The following is a 20,581-nucleotide window of genomic DNA, read 5'->3' as shown; positions in this document are numbered from 1 at the left end:
AGCAGGCGTTTGCTTTTCCTTCACACTGAGCAGAAGAAGCAACAGACTGACATGAAACTCTAAACATGAACATCACATATTGATGACAGTCCTGTGTGAGCCAATCAACAGGCAGCCTGCAGAGCGCCTGTAGGTTCCCTCTCTGACAGGCTTCATGCCTTGTAGATGTGAGGCGAAGGTGTGATTAAACACATGAGCAAACGCGTGCTGACATGATATCTCCACCTCACGAACGTGATGAGTGTGAACACCGAGGGTGCTCTCCGCTGCATTTTAATGTATACACAGTCAAAATGAAACGTGCAGGCATCGTTCACACCTTTCTTTAATTAGTTTATGCAGATTTATAGTAACCAGGTGACTTAAAGGTGCAGCGTGTAGAATTTAGTGACATCTAGAGGAACAGACTTGGCAGAAATGGAATATTCATAATTATGTTTGAATTAGTGTATAATCACTTGAAAATAAGAGTTGTTGTGTTTAGAATGAGCGGGTCCTCTTCCATGGAGGCCACCATGTTGTCCCACCATGTTTCTATAATAGTCCAGAACAGAAAAACTAAACACTGGCTCTAGAGAGGACCTTTTGCATTTTTTGTGGATTTCGCAGCCACCCTTCATGCAGCCCCTCAGTTCAGCCTCTGTCTGAAACAGGCAGTTTTAGCTGCTGTCTCTTTAACCCCGGGATTTCACCGGGCGCCACGTTCCAGCTCCGACGCAGTTTTGCTCCGTCCTCTCCACAGTGCCTTATTCCACCGGGAGCGTCTTCACTGCAGGGAAGCCATCCGCCGTTTACAATCAGTTGCACTCCTACTACAGTAATTACAGCAGCCTAGTCAAAGCTGATAGAGTGCCTTAAGGCTACCGTAATTACTGCAGTAGCAGGGCAACTAAACTGCCCAAATTTGTTTACTTGCTCAGCTCTCGTTGATTTGGTCATTTTCCTTGATCTTTGTGCTTCTACTATGGTTCAGTAGGCTACGTAGTTAAATGGTTTCTTTATTCATCTGTTTTAATTGTGTTTATTGTTGATATACGACCAAGAGTCTGCACAGGGTGTTTTATTTTGAAAATTGACCGGATGCTCAGTGCTGTTTTTATGCTGGCTTTTGACTTGCAGGCAGCATTTTTTTTACATATGTTCACCTCAAGTTTTGGGACTTTGACCATGTTTAACATCTGACATTAACAGTATATAAACAGAAAACCAGAAAAACCATAATTAACATATTTCCTTTAACCCAAACTATGATCTTTTCCTAAACCTAACCAAATATAAAAATAACAAAAAATAACAAAAAGCATGATATGTCCCTTTTAACATACATATTCAACATTATCTATTCAGCAGACATCTACAGTAGGATCTACTCTCGGCTAACTTCAGACACCTCGGGAGCTCTCTCAAAGGGCATTTTTGAGTCACAAGAATTTTGATAAATAGCTTTTAATTTTGAGTTTACAGGCTGCAGTAAAACTGGAGACATTGGGTTTTTTTATATACTTTTATATTTCAGTTAAGCTTAAACTGTATCTGTTAAATAAAAGACCTGCTCGACAGTTTGGCCACCGTTCAAAACCAGTGCTCAAGGTTAATTAAACTGAAGGTAACCATAGCAACAGCACTAATGCTTGATGGTACGTTATCAATTAAGTCTCAGTGGTAAAACATAATCAGATGATGAGTTAAACTGGCTGTAAAATATGCCATAAGTGTTTGTTTCTGCACTGTGTGTGTGTGTGTGTGTGTGTGTGTGTGTGTGTTTGTACGTGGGTGGTTGTGTAGTGCAATTTACAGCAGGGGATGATGGGAAATTTAAAAGGTGAAGGCTGTTGGTCTCATTATAACACACACACACACACACACACACACACACACACACACGCGCGCGCGGTGAAAAGTGCATTAATCAGTATTGTGGGTGTGAAGCTTTGACCTTCTCATCAAAAAACAACTGCTGCTGGAGGAAACCCAGCTGTCAGTCTGACACACACACACACACACACACACACACACACACACACACACAGGCGATGTTCTCACTTTATAGATCTTAAAGATGAAAATAAAACTAAACACACAGTAAATAAGTACATTTTATTCATATGGCACTTTTTGAAACAGTGTGTGTCTTTTGAGACACTCACAACCCAGAAAATATAAAAATATTATTTTTGTTTTTCTGTTAAAAATACTGTGACCATGAACAAATTGACAGAAAAAGATTTCACCACATTTCTCTCATGATCGTCAACTTTCATCATGTTGTTTACTTCATGATCATCATGACGAAGGATACAACAGTTGCCGCTGTGATAACTTTCCACAGTTGTAAAATCCCGTCTGTGAGTATTACACACTACTATATTTTGCCATCTGATAAACCTTTAAATGCATTAATCTGTACTTTCTTGATCATATTGATCATACAATGGTACCTTAAACAACACCAACGCAGCCGCTTGCATCGTGTCAACGCAGGACTGTTTTCCAGTCTGATTGCAGCCTTAAGAAAAACACCTTTAGTTCATTTGGTTCAAAAGACCACTTGAGTCGTTCAGTCGCCCACCAGTTGCCGTAGTTAGTAATTATTGTTGTGAAATGTAGGCGCTCTGGTTGAAAAAGTAAAATGTCTCTAACCAATACAAAAAGAAAGGTTGAAAAAACATGCATTTATGGATGAGTGGACCGAGAAATACATATTAAGGAAGTATAAGAACATAGTGCTTGATTTGCAATGAAACAATCTCCCTAATGAAGAGTAGGAATGCAAACCAAACATGCCTGTTTTCAACAAAACTATCCCAAAAACACAAAAAAAAAAACCCCACAAAACTGAACCAGCTGAAGCCGTGATATCAAGACTCCGGCAGAATAATTGGAAAATCAAACATTTTTCAACAATGAATGCAGTGGAGAACTCACTAATGAACACTCACACCAGTGTCTCCGTCTGGACTTCACACCTTTTTATGCTCAAGTTCAAGCACTCGGTTACACAATGTAGCAGTCACATCTCACATTAATAGAAATTCTGTTCATGTGCAGAGTATTGAAGTACTGAAATATCATCATTTAACTTACTGGATCTTTGATGCGGTGGACATTTATTAAGTGAACCTCTAAGACCTCTTCTCTAGGGTCTTTTCAGGACTGCACACTGTGGCGCTCTCCAAGGTCCTGATTCTAGTGCTCTCAGTGGCGAGGAGCTGTCCAATGTACCTGGTTTTATAATAATGTTCCAGTGTTGAATGCAAATTATTATACTAAATATAACTTGAATTAGCAAACAGTGCATCACATAAACTGAGAACTAACTACCATTAAGACTTGCACAGACAGAGAAAACACATATGTAAATATAAAAGGAACAATCTGAATAGTGTCCGACTCTGGGAATCTGTTTTTAAAAATGAGCTCTTAATTTTACAGCTCTTTATTTCCTGCTCGAGCTCTGTTTGTCGTTATCTGAGACGACAGCGGCCTCAGTGCCGGCTGTCATAATAAAAACTGCATCACGCCTTTCATCTGCACCTGGCATAGTCTGACAACATAATGGTAAACAGTATGTAAATAATGTGGACATCACATCAATGTGTCATATATTCCTCAGTGCAGTCTTGTTAATGTAGCAATCATTAATCACTGTTATTGACTGTGTGTGTGTGTGTGTGGCCCCTGAGCCTCTGGATGATTGACAGCTCACTGAGACCCATACGTTCACAGTGAAGAGTTTTAGCTTGGCTGTGTGTGTTAGTATCTGTGTTTGTGTGTGTGTGCATGTGCGAGTGTGTGTTTGTCGCTTTCTCTGCAGCTTTGTGACAGACTGCTGAGTCCACACCTGGATGATTAATACACCTGGAGAGCAAAACACACACACACACGCACAGAGGAACAGGCATACGTGTGTGTGTGCGTCATGTATTAAAGAAAAGGACTGCGTGTCTGTGTCTGTGTGTGTCTGTGTGTGTTTGTGTTTGTGTTTGTGTGTGTGCATGTGTGTATGTGATTGTGTTGAACTCTCTCATGTTGAACCTGATGTGAATTGACACATGAAAACACCCACAATCCCCTAGGACAGGTCTCAGAGTTCTGTGCTGAGCCGATTACCTGCTGCTGACACGTACACACACACACACACAAACACACAAACACACACACACACACACACACAAAGACACACACACAAAGACACACTCCTTCCTAAGAAAAGGAAGTGGAGCAATATAAATGGTTTCTTGGTCTGTTTGTTTGTTGGAATCTAACATCAGGTATCAATTACGGCTGAATTCATCATTACAGGTACGTTGTACATCTGTAGTTTTTCCAGGTAAATTGAAAAAGAAGAGCAATAAATAAAAAATGTGACTCATGTAAGAGTCACATTGTTCTTCCTACAAGCTTTAAAAACAGGTTTTCATTCAACCTCACTGAGAAAAACACTAAAGGAGGGTGCTTTCTTGTCTTCATGACAAACTGTTATTACTACAGTATCCCTGCTATGATAGTATGTGAATTATGATATCACGCTGGTTTTCCACCAGGTTTTGCAGCCAAATTTGAAGTCTAAACCCATGATTACGCTGACGTCCAAGGATGCACATCCAGTGACATCACAGCACAAACATTTGACTGTAGAGCAGAATGGAGTAGAAGTTAGTTTTGTGCATCTCTGACTCTGTTCTCTGATCCTAAAAGGTCTCAAGCAGACAGAGAGGACACCTCATGGTAGTATTACTGTCTCTGCCCCCTCATCTGACATGTTGAGTTTTAATTACTGTGTGTGCAAACTGAGTTAAGTAAACTTACAGATGTGAGTGTGATGTGAGAAGAAATGGAGGCAAAACAAACCAATTAGCCGTTTTTAAAAAAACTTTAATTTTCAGAGTAGTTCAAGGTAGTTCAAAGTAGTAAAACACGCTGATTTCTTGTGTACTGACTGCAAAAACAGCAGTTAAATGGAATTAGCACACAGCAGACATCTAGTACAAACCTGACTGAGACCCTGAAATAGAAAATTTAGATACTGAATATCATTAGTGTGTCCAGCTGTGAGGAGTTCTGGGTTGGAATAATAAAATTTCATTATGTCAAAAAGTTGGTGGAGCAGTGGAGGAGCGCACGCTTCACGCTTCAATAGCACTCAAATAACATCTGCAAATGCTAAAAATTCACCCCAAGTCTAGACAAGCTCCTGTTTTTTTCATAATATTCCATCTTTAAAATATCCGTCACATAGAAGAAAACGCTACAGCAGAGGTTCAGAGTACTTTACTGACTCTGTCTTTCTCCTCCGACCACTCGCTCTGTTTTTCAGAGACTGATGGATGCATGATGGATTATTGATAGAGGGACAGAGGGATCGATAGAAGGAGGAGAGAGGCCGAAACTAGGCCACCCATCTGTTCAGACCCATCCATTTATCTGCTGGAAGTCTGATTTTTAATCTGGACAGAAAGAGAGAAGAGGGAGGAGGAGAAACACACAGAGAGCGAAGAATCTGTCCCTGGATCATAGTGGAGAAGAGGAGGCAGGGAGGGAATGAGCAAAGAATGAGTTAAAGGAATAAATTAGAAAATAAGGAAAAGATGAGTTAATGAAGGAAAGGGGGAAGGAGGTGGTGAAGAAAGAAACGGGGAAACAACAAGCTGGGTAAGGAAAGCAGATGGAAATATGGAAGAATATTATGACAGGAGAAAGCAGAGAAGTAAATGAGGAGATATGCAAGGAAACGCAAAGATAGGGAAGATGGCAAGGATGAGATACAAAGGGGAGGAAAAGAGAAAGTGAGGAAATAGTGAAGAAAGAATAAAAGAAGGAGATGATGGAGAATGTGAGGACAGGTGGAAGTAGAGAAGGATATGAGGGGGAACAGCGAAAGAAGAAAATGAGGAGATGCAAAAGAAAATAAAGCTGAGGCAAAGAGGAAACAGTGGCATGTAAGAAAAGAAGAAAAGCAGGAGGTACGGGACTATTTAACAAACAGGGAGGTAGACAAAGAAAAGAGCAGGTAGAAAAATAATTGGGGAAAAAAAAGAGGACTAATGACTACATGCTGGACCAATCACATGACCCAGATAACAAGAGGGGCGGGACTAATTGTTATTTAATCACCAGACAAACAGGATGACCAGCTAATGAAGTGCAAAACTTAATCTTCTGGCTCACATGTGGTTTATTTGATTTTAATTAGGAGTTTCTCTGTCTCTATAACGAGCCTCATTAGTGGGAAATAAAACAAGCTGATTGCGGAAACCTCCAACAACCACCTGACCAGCCCGTCCTCACAAAAAAAAAAAAAATGACAGTATCGGTCGAAAATTCAGCCTGCAAAAACAACCTATAGTTACGTTTACTCCATCTAACTCCATCTAACGGTCGTAGTAATTATGACCCAGGAAGGTGACGCAGGTCAGATGACGTCAATATAGGGTGACAAATTTTAATATTAGGAGGTGGTGGGTTGGATGGATGGTTGGATAGTTAGTTGGTACATTTCCAAACGCGAGACAGGACAGTTTTGTAGAAAAAACATAACTTCGATTGTCATGTGGTTTACTGTTGCCATGATGAGGAAGGTTGTGTAACTTTAAGGAACTTTAACCCACACCACATTTCAAATGATCATTTTAACCCAAACCGTGGTCTTTCCCCAACCAACCCAAGTGGTTTTTGTGTCTAAACCTAAGCAGACCTTAACCACAGCATTGTCACACCATAAAATCTGATTATTTTTTTTACGATTACTGCCGATAGGAGGAGCATATTAGAAAACACTCCTATGGGTCGTTCTGGAAACGCTCCTGTAGGTCGTTCTGGAAAGACTCTTGTGGGTCGTTCTGGAAACGCTCCTGTGAGTCATTCTGGAAACGCTCCTGTGGGTCGTTCCAGAAACGCTCCTGTGGGTCGTTCTAGAAACCCTCCTGTGGGTCGTTCTAGAAAGGCTCCTGTGGGTCGTTCTAGAAATGCTCCTGTGGGTCGTTCTAGAAATGCTCCTGTGGGTCGTTTTGGAAACGCTCCCATGGGTCGTTCTGGAAACGCTCCTGTGGGTCGTTCTGGAAACCCTCCTGTGGGTCGTTCTAGAAACGCTCCTGTGGGTCGTTCTGGAAACCCTCCTGTGGGTCGTTCTGGAAACCCTCCTGTAGGTCGTTCTAGAAATGCTCCTGTGGGTCATTCTGGAAAGACTCCTGTAGGTCGTTCTGGAAACGCTCCTGTAGGTCGTTCTGGAAACGCTCCTGTGGGTCGTTCTAGAAAGGCTCCTGTGGGTCGTTCTGGAAACCCTCCTGTAGGTCGTTCTAGAAATGCTCCTGTGGGTCATTCTGGAAACGCTCCTGTGGGTCGTTCTAGAAAGGCTCCTGTGGGTCGTTCTGGAAACCCTCCTGTGGGTCATTCTGGAAACGCTCCTGTGGGTCGTTCTGGAAACGCTCCTGTGGGTCGTTCTAGAAAGGCTCCTGTGGGTCGTTCTGGAAACGCTCCTGTGAGTCGTTGGCCTGATTGGTCATTTTCTACAGAGTTGTGAATTTTGCAGAGACGACAAAGTGATTAATTCCTACAGGGGCCAATTATATTCAATCACACACACACATTCACACTACAGTTATTTACAGGAAAGACACAGTGACAGAGAGTGAATTTACTTTAACAGCCTTGTAAAAACAACAAAAAACAACAAAAGAGAGTTGACAGATGACACATTTATAATTAAATATTTCTTAAAATTTAAATCAAAGACGCTAAAAGAGACAACAGAAGACTCAAAGCCAGTGTGTAAAAAAAAAAAAACATGAAATATAACCTTTAATGTTCTATTTGAGTCTTGAGCGAAAAAAAAAAGGCCATTAAAAAGGCCATTAAAACAAAATGTACTTACTGGAAAACTGAACAGCTGACTCCTTAGAGGGTCTTTTATCACAACCAAATGCTGAACAAGACTTTTTTAGGCGACCAAAATGTTACAATTAACTTTCATGAACTGAAAGCACACTGTGAAATAGCAGCAGCTACACTGTACTCTGTGAATCTGGGGTTACGCCATGGTTACGTTACATAATCAACATTGTCGTCATGGTAGCGACTTGTCAATCACAAGGTAGCCACGCTTTAAAGCATACCCTGCTTTATCATCTATTTTACTCTAAATGGGACTGTAATTTACAAAATGAACATCATTCTGTATTGAAGAAGACTTGAAACTAGCGATTGAGACGATAAACTCATTAGGAAACAGTTTACTGAGGTAATAAATCAAGTGAGAAGTAGGTCATTTTCTCATAGATGTCTATACAATTGGGATAGACCTGGAGCTACCCGCTTGGGAGATACACAGAGAAATGAGGAAGTAACGAAAGAATGGAAGAAAAGATGAGGATAGAAAGAAAATGTGGAAAAGGGAGAGGAAGAGAAAGAAGGGACTAGGAATAATAAGACAAAAGGCAGAATAAAAAGGAAATGAGAAAGACAGAAGGTTGGGATGGAAAGGAGGAGGAGGAAAGTAAAATAAGTAGGAAACAAAGCAGTGAGAGATGTACAGCGCCCCCCGATGGCTGCTGGGAGAGCTTTATTCTCCTCAGTCAGAGGAGCCATAACCACCACATGCCTAAACCTAACCCTAACCTTAACATAACCCTAAACTAACCTTTACTTTAAACCAAGTCTTCACCCTAAAATTAATGATTTACGTTAAGGGTTCTTGCTTTTTGTCCCCATAAGGAACCTCCCTGAATCCCCAAAACATGACTGTGTAAACAGATTTATGTCCCCACGACATTAGGAATACCTGGTATACACACACACACACACACACACACACACACACACACACACACACACACACACACACAACACACACAGTGTTTCATTATAAACTTTAAAGCTCCACATCATTACACTGATGGAGTTAATACACAATATCCCGTTTTTCTCTCGCTCTCCTGATGAGAATGAATGAGTCTCTCGCCCCAAATGAGAAGGTAATGGAATATTGAATAAATGATGTTTCCTCTCCTCAGCCTCAGCCTTTAATGTGTGTGTGTGTGTGTGTGTGTGTGTGTGTGTATGTGTGAAAGAGAGAAAGAGAGAGAGAGAGAGAGAGAGAGAGAGGGGGGACAGATTTAAAGTTTAAAGGAATCCTCCACACTTTCAAAGTTCGTTTTACTCATTCTTTTTTTATCTTTTCTCACCAGGCAGGGGTATCTGTTTAATTAATTGATATATGTCTTTAATGAGGCTGTAATCTATATTTTTTTGTGTGTGTAATGTGTTGTGTGTGGCTCATAGTGATGAACCTACAGAGAATTATCAGCGACTCTGCAGCTCCTGTCAGCTTTACGGAGCTTTATAGTGAGTTTCAGCTCATTGTGTAGCTGCTCGGCTGCAACTTTACTGTTTTGGTTCACTCTCAGTGCTCTTATTGCATCGTTTTTGGTCACAGTAGATGTTTTCATAGACAAAGCTCTAAAAAGCCACTGTACACTACGTGCTCAGCACCAAACAGCAAACAGACACAGTTAGCTGTAGACTAGCTGGTGAACATAGTGGAACATTTAGCAGCTAAAGAGCCAGATATTTCCCTCAGGAGTTGGTAGAGAGCAAAAACAAATCTAAAAGAGAGCAAATATTGGACTTACATTCACCAGGTGGACAGAAACACGACTCCAAATGAATGATAATTATGCTCCGTAAACTGCTGGATGTGGAAATAAGCAACTGTTTGCTAACAAGTTCAACATATCAACTTAAAAGCTAATGATATGTCAGTGTTGCATTCACTATTTGTTTCTGTTGCACCCAAGTTGACAACTTTATGTGAATTTTACACCAGTTTGGAACATTTGTACAGCAAGAGAAAAATATCCTGTATGCAGACATGTCCTTAAGTCACACACAGTTCAACCATCTAAACAGTCAGTAGGTCTTTTCTCAGTACAGAGTTTGCCAAGTTCTGACTTGGAGGTTTCAACTTGGCAAGTTCAACTAAGGAGTCCAAACTCCAAACGTGTTCTTGCTAACACGTCCAGCTCAGCTTGACTCTGATGATTACACTTCAACACGCCTGTACCTGACTGTACTGTGTTAAAATAATAATAATCTCAACTCAAAGCTCCACAAACCTTACAGTGATATAAAGTCAATTATGTTATCCAATATTTAATGCACTTATAATAAAAATCCAATAAATAAAAATCCAATCTGTTATGTATGTTAAAAAAATAAAAATGAAATGTAATATAGACCACACTGCCTCTGTCCATTTTCATTTATTTATATTTATATATTTCTATTGAAATCTGGTGATATCTGTACACAGGGTCAGCTTCAGTGATTTGGAGGCTCCAAGCAAAGATTAATGTGAGGTTGTCATAGCTAGTGAACAAAAACTATGTGGAGGCAGCTTCTTTCAGTTCACAAAGCCACAGAATTAACGGACAGACCTCTAACTGTTTGAACTGAAGAACCTCAAATGACCTTCAGTCAGTTACGGCAAGAAAAAGATCATGAGTATATAATCTTTAATTCTTTCAAGGCAAAAGTATAGTACATGCATTGTGTGTGTGAGAGAGAGACCTTCTAATTTAGGCTTTTTTCCAGCTTTTTTGCTTGATGAACCCAGTAAAGATCTGATCAGAAGGCTTGCTTATGTATTAAGAATTTTCCGTCTGCTTACAATAATCAAACCTACACACACATTATCGCCTTATCTACTAAAACCATTTAACTCATCAGTGTTCAGTGACGTTGGTCTTCAGAGATGGAAAATGGAGGAGGGGTGAGGATTTAAAGACAGGGTGAAGGGATGCTAAGTACTCACCCAGGTCACAGATCGCAGGCGGACAGAGACAAAGAGAAAGAGGCAGGTGAATATACTGAGGAGAAGAGGGATCACACCCAACGGAAAATATCTCAGTGAATAATTGGAAACATTTGAAATTTAAAACTTTACCCTGTTCTGTGATATTAGTCCTACTATTCTCTTCTTTTCTGCTCTGTCGTAGGCTGTTCTACTCTTTTTCTGTGGTTCTATTTTACTCTTTTCTGCTGGTTGCTCGATCTTTTTCTACTTTGTTCTGTGCTAGTAGCATTTTTATCCTCTGTGCTGCTCTGTTCTATTCCAGCTTCCTTTTTCTGTGGTTCTGTTTTGCTCTGTTTGTAATAAGTTCTGATTTTCTACTCATGTCTGTTCCACTTTACTCCTGTTCTGTTATCGTCTTCTGTTTTGTTCTGGCGTGCTGTTTGGTCTGCCCTACTTTTCTCTTCTGTTCTATTCTATTTTGTTCTGCTCAGATCTACAATGCTCTTTATAACTACTCTACTCTGTTGTGTTTTTTTTGTTTTTTTTGTTTTTTTTTTCTTGGTTCTGTTTTGTTCTGTTCTGCTTCCTCTTCTTCGAGGCAATGAAAGAGAAAATCCACAGAACTAAAGGACCAATCATCCCAACACACAGACACACACGTGTATATTCAGCCACATTATGTCATAATTTCACATTAATTTCAGTCATAATGTAAGAAAAAAAAGAAGAAAATTGTTTACCTTTTACGAGAAGGTGCTGGTGTTTAGATATTAATTTTCACCTTCTGGGCTTTAGCATTTGCGAATGCTGATATCAGGTCCTCCATATCCAGCGTTCTTCTGAATTTTTGCTCTATTGATAAAACGTCAAGATCTGACAGCCACTCCTGACACGCTGTAGACCTCAGGTAAGTCTTGATGAGTTTTATAGCTTTCCCCAGAGGCAACAGTAACAAGGAGGGTGAGAGGCAGACTCAGGTTGGGATATAAATCAAGGAGGTTTTCCTTTTATATGTATTCCATCATTTCTGTTGGGATAGAAGTCTGGTGAGGCCTTCACTGCAGCCCTTATCTCCAGTTCCAAGTCCTCACCATTACCATCTTCTGCTTTTATCTCCATGCTCCTGCAGCTAAGGCCCAGTGTCACATCCTGCACTGCTTTTTTCATGTTATCTAACTGAATACAAGAACCTATACAGAGTAAAGAAACGTTCCATCTGAATCAATCACTGTATCAACAATTAGCAAGGAGAACTCCTAGTTGAATTGTTCTTGTGTTTCTTCTCTTCCTTCATAAAGGAACTGGCGAGTTGTCTTCCGTTGTCTTTCCTCTGGCGGTTTCATCTCAATCTGCAACTTCTCTGTGATCTCTCTCATATCCGTCTGCGCTGCTTTGAGTCATGTGTCCCTGTACTCTTGTAGAGAGTCTCTTACTCCATCAGTTTTCTCTTTTCAGTGCTTCTATTGACACTCAGGGACTCTGCAGGAGTTTAATATCAAATAATATCACACCATATAAAACTTCATGTCTTCGTTTTATTGAGAACGCCTTGAGATGTGGACACAGTCTCATCATCCTTTTTCTCCAGGGCGTGCGTGGTAAGTGCAGCCAAGGCTTTCACAAATTGAGGCATTTGGCACTGGAGGGCCTTCACACTGTCTGTTCGGTAGACAGATTCTTGATGTACATGCTCCTGCATAATCTCCCACTGTTGCACAGAGGAGCTGAACAGGCTGTGTAGTTTCTGGAGAAGTCCAAAGAAGCTCACTGACCGTACAGAGGACTTTGCTGCAACATCAGTCATCAGGTTTAAGGTGTGACTTCCACAGGTCACACACAGGGTCTTCTTGTTTCGGTACACCCTGATGTTTCCCCTGCATGTTGCTTCCATTGTCATAGGATTGACCATGACAGTCAGAGATGTTTACTTTTAGTTTTTCTAGATGTTTTATAAAAGTATCATACAGTCCTTTTCCAGTTGTGTCATGGACATCAACAAAACCCACAAAATGTTCCTTAAAGGAAACACCAGCATTTGTTTTGCAGTTTATTATACGCATGACAATTGACAACAGCTCGGCGTGGCTTTTGTCAGGTGTACAGTCCATGATGACGGCAAAGTACCCTGCTCTTTTGATCTGATCAAGCACCTGAACAACAGCATCTGTTGTTTTCTGTGCATTTTCTGTGCGACCAGTGATATGAGTTCATTCTGGATTCACATCTGGAAATGTCCATCCTCCTACCTCAGGTGTTTTCTCAAATATCAGTGTCAGAGGTGAACGGCTTCCATAGATCAGACTGTTCTCCTTGTGATAGACAGACATTGATTGGCCGGTCTCTTGTGTTGAAGTCTGTCAATATGTGCACCTAAGATCTAACTTATTTAATGGAGGAACAGACTTTGACACAAGACCTCTTTGGCTGCTTGCCTCCAGCAGGTCATCACATCTTTGTAAACACTGGCACAAAGAATAGAGGTTTTAAGACAGCAGAAATGACAGATGACATTAGAAGACCAATGAAAGAGATGCTGATTGAGAGACTGCATTTAGTACAGAAGCTAGTGGAACAGAGGCTGAGGCTCTCTATACTGTATGTTCTACCAAAAAGATCATAATTTATGCTTTCTATCAGGTCTCATCAGCTGTGTTTCTTTGTTATTTGCTGTAGAAGCATAAAGGTGTGCAAAATAAAGTCAGTGAAACCAGAAAGCGTGATTGTGACCTTTTAATCATTATTTCAAAGTGTAGAGTGACAGAAGGCAAATATATAATCTTGTAGTTTGGGTACACAAATGATGATGTAAAGCAGAAAGGAACAAAAGAGGAAACAGAGAGGACAAAGAATGAAAATTTTGGGTGTTTGAACAAACCTGACGGTTTAGCAGAAATGAGGAGACCTCAGTTTGCTGGCAATACATGTTTCTGTGTGTGTGTGTGTGTGTGTGTGTGTGTGTGTGTGTGTGTGTGTGTGTGTGTGTTGTCCCGGTGGTTTAAGTGTGACATATGAAGTGAAGCTACAGTGGAAATATGAGAGTAAGGCGACCAATCACATCCATGAGAAGACGTACACCCACTCACACACACCCAGCAGTGTTCATTACGATGACAGATCTGCTCTGTGATTCGCGGCGACGTTCTAATGTGAGGAGAGGCCGAGTCAGCCGGAGAATCTGATTGGCTGAGAGCAACAAAGAAATGAAACAATTGATGGACGATTAAGAAGAGGAATCAGTTTTTTTTTCCTCACATTGTTCGCAGTTTGAACTCCCTAATTAGACTGATGTGAACACCACTAACGACGTCCTACTGGACCAATCACATGACACAGATAACATGAGGGGCGGGGCTAATTGTTATTTAATCACTAGGAAAAACAGGACGACCAGCTAATGAAGTGGAAGACTTTATCTTCCAGCTCACATGTGGTTTATTCGATTCTAATTAGGAGTCTGTCTGTCCCTGTGACACCTATCTGTCTCTATAACGAACCTCGTTAGTGGAAAATAAAACGAGCTGATTGGTGGAAGCCTCCAATAGACACCTGATTGGTCGCTGATTGGTTGCTTCTCAAATATTTCTGCAGAGTTGTGAGTTTTGCAGAGAAACGACAAAGTGATGAATTCCTGCAGGAGCCAATATCCAATCACATACACACACACACACACACACACACACACACACACACACACACACACACACACACACACACACAAATATCAGATCACGGTCACTTCTGGGGACATTACATAGACTTACATTCATTTCCTGGGGACTTACACTAACCTTAATCCAAAAATCAGCTTTTTCCAAACTGGGGACACAGTTTTTGTTGGACAAGCCGTCCCCAATTAAGTGGTCCTAAATCCTAAATTTGTCCCCAAAAGGAGCCTATGACAGACCCCACACACACACATTCACACTACATTTATTTAAACTAGAGACACAGTGACAGAGAGTGAATTTACTGTAACAGCCTTGTAACTAAATTTTGTGAATACATGCTTTGAGAGACTAAAAATAAACTAATATATAATAAATATTTTTCAAACATCACATTTCTTAAACAGTGTTTTACAGAATTATTGTAACCATTAGAAAACATCAAAAGACAGTTGACGGACAGCACATTTATAATTAAAAGTAAAAGAAGATATCAGGTTAAAAATGGTGTGAAAAAAGCACATCAACCTCATTTGCAAATCATGTAATCTGTTCTTTTATGTACAGTGAATAATCTTAATAATAAAAGATGCTAGAGACGCTTGAACATGAATCAAATATTAAATATTTGATAAAAGACTGTGTATCTATCATGAAGTCTGAAGTCTCTGTCAGTGAAAAGTAAATTATTTTAATTTAAGCAGAATTTCTCATTTCTTCACCATTAATCTAAGAAGCACAATAACCAGTTTCACAATGATGTGTTGGCATGAATGTGTCAAATAAAGGAAATATTTCTTAAATTAATATAAATTAAATCATCTAAAAGAGACAACAGAAGACTCAAACAAAGGCCAGTCTGTAAAAATGTTTTAGAGGTGACAATGACATTATTCAGAGCTCCAACAGGCAAACATGAAATATAACCTTTAATGTTTAATGTCACATTTCCAGCTCTATATTTATATTCTGGGGCTCTACTGGAATATCTTCATATGATTTCCAGTTAAAAACTCCTTATTTATCTTATACTGGCCCTTTATGAAGCCCCTCAGTTCAGCCTCTGTCTGAAACAGGCCGTTTTAGCTCCTGTCTCTTTAAGCCCCGCCTCCTGATGAGCCCGCTCTATTCTGATTGGTCAGCTTCAGCTCCGGAGGCTACATAAACAAAAAACAACATATAATTACATATTATATGTCATATATGATCAGAAAATGCTCCTATGTATCGTTCTGGAGTCACATGGTCAAATTATGTATTTAGGCGTTTAATTTTGATGACTTGTTGATAATACTTTTGTAATTACTTTTAATATCATATAATTAGCCTTAACAAATGAGTTCTTGGTCCTATCTTTCTTAAACTTTAGTGGCACCATTAGAGGTTGATTTATCTGTAATTATTCACATGATCACACACATTCACACATTGTTTTGATATATTTATATATATATACATACACACATATTTACAAGAAAGGAAGGGCAGCAGCATGTTTTAACAGCTTTTGACATGTAATTTAATCAGCAAATGAAGTTCCAGAGACATTCACTAAACCAATTACATTTGTTAATTGCTCTTTTCTCTCCTCTGATGGCAGAATCCAGTAAAATCTTTAATAGACGCCTGAAGGGTTCGTCTGTCTCTGCTTGATTCAGCAGTTATTTTCCACAACAACAAATATGAATATTAATGACTTTTCACAAACTGATGAACGCTCTCAGCCTAATGTGACAACAATCAGTTACATCATGTTCATGTTTCAGCCTGAAGAATATTTACGAGGACAAAAACAGCAGCAGATAGTCAGCGTTGGTTATTTATTACAGAATTACGCTCTGAGAGGAGAGAAACTTTTCAGATTTAGAGGGGAATTGGTGATTTTGCAGGATTTATTCTCTCCTTACTGCTGACAGTAATTTGGGTCATGCATTTTTTAACAACATCTGGCAGGTTAACCATAACTCTGAAGTGCTGCTGCTGGTCTAAAACTGAACCCAAACGTCATAGAGAGCCGAAGTCATGACGCCACTTCCTGTCTGTAACTCATCACAATCTGCCGTTCACTTTATAAAAATATGAAGCGTGTTCCTGGAGTTTCCATATTCTAACTCAGCTCCACTATAACATCTGCTATCAGAAGCATATGAAGCACAACAAGCTAGTGAAGCTGAACCGTGTTCCTGCACATGCTCAGTGGCGTCTGCTTTACACAGAACTACTCTCTGGAGACTGAAAACGTGATGCTGTTATTAGTCTTTGGAGCCGTTTCTAAACAAAATAACATGATCAAACTCTTCATGATGAAGGGACGGGGGTGCAGACACCCTCTCTATGTTTAAGAGTAGGCTTAAAACTTTCCTTTTTGATGAAGTTTATAGTTAGGGCCGACCAGGCTCACCTTGGATCAGCCCTTAGTTATGCTGCTATAGGCCTAGACTGCTGGGGGACTTCCCATGATGCACTGAGCTCCTCTCTCCTCCTCCTCCTCTCCATCTGTATGCATTCATGTAACATCAATGCTAAGTTGCCAACTTAGCAAATTTCTCGCAAGATTTGGTGACTTTTAAGACCCCTTGCCTCTGTTAATCTTGGACAACGATTGGCCTGAAGCCACATGACCATATATCCAACCAATCTTTGTAGACGCCCCATTGGCTGATATGTGTCTGGATGTATATGATTGGTTGTCTTTTATATATTTTTTTTACCTTTTTTCATACCCAACTTACTTTATTTAAACGGTGTTTGTAATGTGTTTTATGACAACCCTGATGAAGACCACAAGCCGAAACGCGTCGGTCAACTAATAAAGTTGTTCTTCATACTGCAAGTGTTGCTGGAGTTCTCATCTCTCTCTAGACGTCTTACGCTTCTCCGAGAACCTTGGAAGTAGGTGAAGTTGTGCCAGAGACCCTCACTCTGCATTTTAAGACTCCTCTTTTTTTTCAAAAAAGCAAATCTATCTACTTTTTGGGCAGCACATAACTCGTCTCTTTAGAGGGAGTCGCCATTATTTCTCAGTGAATGAGAGCTAATGTGGTGAATGAGCTGTGAATGTGCTTATCTAATGACCAATCACTGATCCTCATTGTTTGACCGGGTAACTCCTTATTCTTATTTTTTATTCTAAGTGATTTAACTTGAGTATTTGAGTTTGACAGAGTTACTAAATGTTTATTTCAGTGTCTGCATCATGTCTCAAAACAGTTTATTTAATATCAGAGGTGGATTAGATGCATATTGAGGATATAGATGCTAATGATATAGCTAGTTAGTCAGTTTTGACTTCATTTTCTTTATTTAGATTTTTTAAAATATATTTGTATATGTATTTATGTTATGATGTCACATATATGAAAACTGGTGTGCAACTTTTCAAGCTGGTTTTTAGCTACTTCCCACTGAAAATAGTGCTTGTAAGTAAATTAGTTGACAATAAGAAAATATAAAATATCACCAGACGTGTTGAAGTATCAGATATATAGTGAGAGGACTGATTAGCCGTTGCTGTGACAATCAGTCCAAAAGAACATAATACAGAAATTAATCAGGTAGTTTATATATTAATAAACATTTCAGATCAGATTCAGTATTAAGGTTTTTGTGTCATGTGTACGTCGTTTCTGTATAAATAAAGGTTTAATAAAATACTTCATGTTCGTCTGAAACATCGTCAACAGAGAGATGAGAGAAAAGAGAGAAACCTGTGTGTCTTTCGTCTTTCGTCTCACATCATTTTGTGCCTTTGTCTCTCCGTTCAGTGAACCGATTTATTTTGTTCTCTCCTGACAGACGATTTTCTCTGCTGCTTCAACATTTACCTGCTCTGATTCACATCCTCATACGTGTGTGTGTGTGTGTGTGTGTGTGTGTGTGTGTGTGTGTGTGTGTGTGTGTGTGTGTTGATAACAGTTCCACTCTGATAATCAGCCACAATTACGTCCCAACAGAAAAGGAGAGAAGAAGTGGATGGAAGCTATCAGGAGAGAAGCATTGATATGGTAATGTTGCAGTGTGACGGCAGGAGAAAAGATTGTTCCTTTTATTTTGTGTCACACAAACCTTTTAATACAACGCGAGACTGAAACCACTCATTAGAGACAGACAGAGGAAAGTTTTCTATCTCAACTCTTTATTTGTTGACTGTTCTGATCAGTTCTCACAAGATCTTTATATCCTTTCTACATTTAGATTGAGGTCTCTCGTTTGATATTTCTGTCGGTTTTAGTCTTTAATTTGATGTTTTGTCAGTTTAAGTGTTTTTAGTTTGATATTTCTGTTGATTTTAGGTTCTTAATTTTGATATTTCTGCCTGTTTGAGGATTTTTAATTCAATATTTCTGTTGGTTTTTATATTTCTGACCATTTTAAATTCATTAGTTTGAAACTTCTGTCTATTTTAGTCTTAAGTTTGATATTTCTGTTGATTTTAAAATCATTAGTTTGGTATTCTGCCAATTTTCGGGCTGTAAGTTAGATATTTCTGTCTGTTTAAGGGGTTTTTGTCTAATATTTCTCTTGGTTTTGATATTTCTCCTTAGTTTTTAGATCATTAGTTTGATATTTCTCTCAGTTTTAGTCTTTAGTTTTCACATTTCTGTCTGTTCTAAAGTGTTTAAATTGATATTTCTGTCGGTTTTAGTGTTCAGTTTGATATTTTGTCAGTTTAAGTGTTTTTAGTTTGATATTTCTGTTGATTTTAGGGTCTCTATTTTGATATTTCTGCCTGTTTGAGGATTTTTAGTTTAATATATCTGTCTGTTTTTATATTTCTGTTTGTTTTAAAGTCTTTAGTTTGTCATTTCTGTCATTTTTGTCTTTACAATAGTTTTATATTTTGTTGTTAGTTTGATATTTCTGTTGGTTTTAAAGTCTTTAGTTTGGTTTATTGTCAGTTTTAGTATCTTACATTTCTTTCTTTCTATTTTAGTCTTTACAGTAGTTTTATATTTCTGTCTATTTTAGTTTGATAATTCTGTCTGTTTCAGGATTTTTAATTCAGTATTTCTGTTGATTTTTATATTTCTGACTATTTTAAATTCATTAGTTTGAAACTTCTGCCTATTTTAGTCTTAAGTTTGATATTACTGTCGATTTTAAAATCATTAGTTTGGTATTCAGCTGATTTTCAGGTCGTAAGTTAGATATTTCTGTCTGTTTAAGAGGCTTTTGTCTGATATTTCTCTTAGTTTTTAAATCATTAGTTCAACATTTCTCTCAGTTTTAGTTTTTAGTTTGATAGTTTTGTCAACGTTTGGGTCTTAAGTTCGATATTTCTGTCAGTTTTACAGCCTTAGTTTGATATTTTGTCAGTTTCGGAGCCTTTAGTTTGATCTTTCTGTCAGTTTTAAGGTTTTCAGTTTGATTTTTCTGTCAGTTATAAAGTCTTTAGTTTGACATTATGTCAGTTTTGGCTTTTAGAGCATTTATGAAAAACTCTTCTTCTTCTTCTCTATTTTTTTTTTTTTTTCAAACTGTGATTTGTGTCTTCTCCTTCAGACTGCTTTGCTCAAGGGCACCGAGGCAGCCTGTTTCCAACCTGCAGCCGTGGTAACGGAGACAGGCCTGTTACCACGGTTACCTCAAAGAGAGAGAGAGAGAGAGAGAGAGAGAGAGAGAGTCTGTCATTCATTCCTCTCTCTGTTGTTCATGTCAGTTCAGGTTTCTGAGCCTGACAGGATTATAACCTGACATGATACCCTGAACACACACACACACACACACACACACACACACACACACACACACACACACACACACACACACACAGTCTGTGACATTGAGAGAAAATAGAATTGAAGGCTGCAGAGTCACAGTACAAATCAGACGCTATTTACCCTGGAGCGCGCACACACACACAAAAACACACCCTAACACACTCAAAAACACACACACACACACACACACACACACACAGATTATAAAGCAAACACACACCGGCAGCTCTCTGTAGTTTGGATTACCAGCACAGGCTCAAAGTGCGTGTGAATCTGAGGATTCAGCAGCAAAGTAAACGCGCAGGCTTTCACACACTTAATAAAACCTTTTATAAACGCGGTTAAAGGTTTACACGGCTGAATAATCGGGTTTCTCCGGCTGAAATCGAGCCGTATTAACCAGGTTT

Source organism: Thunnus maccoyii, chromosome 23 (genome assembly GCF_910596095.1).
Source record: "Thunnus maccoyii chromosome 23, fThuMac1.1, whole genome shotgun sequence".
NCBI lineage: Eukaryota > Metazoa > Chordata > Actinopteri > Scombriformes > Scombridae > Thunnus > Thunnus maccoyii.
This window is presented reverse-complemented; position numbering follows the sequence as displayed.